The sequence below is a fragment of the Podarcis bocagei genome, assembly GCF_964188305.1.
Source record: "Podarcis bocagei genome assembly, chromosome: 14".
NCBI lineage: Eukaryota > Metazoa > Chordata > Lepidosauria > Squamata > Lacertidae > Podarcis > Podarcis bocagei.
In genome coordinates this window covers 45570566-45572994 of record NC_138139.1, presented here as the reverse complement: position 1 = coordinate 45572994, position 2429 = coordinate 45570566, and positions in this window count along the sequence as shown.

Here is a 2429-nt window from a genome sequence, read left to right as displayed (position 1 = left end):
ACTTCTGTCAAAACACTGGAGTGCTGGATAGAGTGAAGAAGCAGCAAAATGAAATTGCAGCCTTGCAGATACACTGGGTAACTTACGACAGCACAAACTGTCTCAAAAGCCTGCTCCATTGAAAGTGACAGATTATATGTGTATATGTTGTGGGTTCCGTTATGTACTGTATTTCCACAAGCACACTCTGCCTTGAGGGCTGGCTGCTGAACAAAACTTATTTGTATTTAAGTACACTCCTTTCTGCATTTACGGGACATGGTTAAACAGCTGTCAAGCATGCCAATAGCAAAACACCTGTTAGAGGGCTGAATTTTGAGGCTATTTGGACATAACCAAGTTAGTGACTGAAATATGGGGGGGGGGGAGGGGGAGGTAAATGCCCACGTTCCACACCCTGACTTTCCCACAGCAAAACAACTCTGCTTCCTGTAATGCAATCGTGCTAGGTCGCCACCCAGTGTGATTATTTCGAAATAACTACGATCTGTTAACAGGAAGGTCTGTCTGTCTGTCTATCTATCTATCTACAGTGGTACCTTGGGTTACATACGCTTCAGGTTACAGACTCTGCTAACCCAGAAATAGTGCTTCAGGTTAAGAACTTTGCTTCAGGATGAGAACAGAAATTGTGCTTTGGCGGCGCAGTGGCAGCAGGAGGCCCCATTAGCTAAAGTGGTGCTTCAGGTTAAGTACAGTTTCAGGTTAAGTACGGACCTCTGGAACGAATTAAGTACTTAACCCAAGGTACCACTGTATCTTTATTTTCTATGCCGCCCTATCCCCGAAGGCCTCCGGATGGTTCACATAAAATATAAAATACATAAAATCAAAACCAAACCAACATCCCAATTAAAAAACACCCAAAGTGCCAGCATTTTTTAAAAAGGGTATAGGATTTAGATCAAGCCAGGCTGAAAAGGAACCTTTTTGCCTGTCACCTAAAGGTGTGTTAAATTTTCACCCTGTTGACAGTTGAGTGCAAGTTCCATTGAACTGACTTGAGTTAACATACATGGGGCTTGAGTTATAGAAGTGGTCAAGTGTGCAATCTTGTTCTCCACGCGGATGAACCAAGGCGCTAGTCCTCGTGGAGTTCTCAAAGCAATATCTGAGAGGCAGTACTGGATCGAAGTTTCCGCCAGGAGCCGCTGCAAAACGACCCAACGGGTCTTCTCCCCATTCCTTGCCAGGCGCTTCTCCTTGCAGCGACGTCCCCTGGTACTACGCGTACAGGGCGTACAGACAAAGAGTTGCGCTCTCCACGGTTCCCTGGTAAAACGTCTGGTTCCCATTTGCAGCTGGCAGTCTTCTCCATGGGCGGGGCACAAACAGCAGAAATGCAAAAGAATTCATTCAAAGACTGTAAGCAGGCAATCGGTTCTTTTTCACGACAACGCTTTGCAGTCGTTAATTTAGTCATGCCTACTCCAAAGTTAATCTTACTGATTTCAATGAGACTTACTCCCAGGAAAGCGTGACTAGGACTGCAGTATGAGAGGGATTGGGGAGGCGGCAAGCCAGACGTCCCAGAGAAAAGCCATCCTCTCTCAAACTTTTTTGCTACATTTTTGGGGTGGGGTGCAATTGCATTTTTTTGCGAAGCAACGCATCCTAAGGGGGCCTCAGTCTAACCCTAACCTGCCTCTTTTTTCAATTTTTCAAATTAATTTTCAAAAAAATTTAAAGACAAACAAACAAACAAACAAACATACATCCTAATTGTAATTGAACCAATCTTAATAACATTGTTAAGTGACTTCCTCAAATCCCCCTGGTTGAATTTCATTGTATATCATTTTAACAGTTCAAAAAAAAATTAACTTAATCACTTAACCTCTTTCATTCTTTCTAATTTAGCTTTAAACATCTTAAATCCTATCCTTACATATTTAAATCCTAAGCTTATCTGGTATTTGCATGCTTTTCCAATTAAGTTATCTTAACATATTTAGCTAAGTAGTCTTTAAATTTCATCCATTCTTCCTGGTACTCCTCCTCCTTCTGGTCGGGGACTCTGCCAGTCAGGTCGGCTAGCTCGAAAAAATCCATCATCTTCATCTGCCAATCTTCCACTGTTGGTACTTCTTGCGTTTTCCGATTCTTCGCTAACAAAATTCTCGCTGCAGTTGTGGCATACAAAAACAATTAAATATCTTTCTCTAACCTGCCTCTTTTTAATCAGCCTTTTCCAACCTTGCGCCCTCCAGATGTTTGGGGAGGGCATCCGCTCGAGTCCTCCAAAACATCAGGTTGAAGAAAGCTGTCCTTAAAAGTTAAATTCCTGGGCAAATATTTATCCGGCGCATGGAGGCGTCTAATCAGAACCGGCGTGCTTGAGTGGAACCCTCTCCGCTTAATGCGTACCTCTTTGGCATGAAGCCCCGGCAGCTCCGCCTGCTCTTCTCTGCGCACGCTCGCCTTCCGAC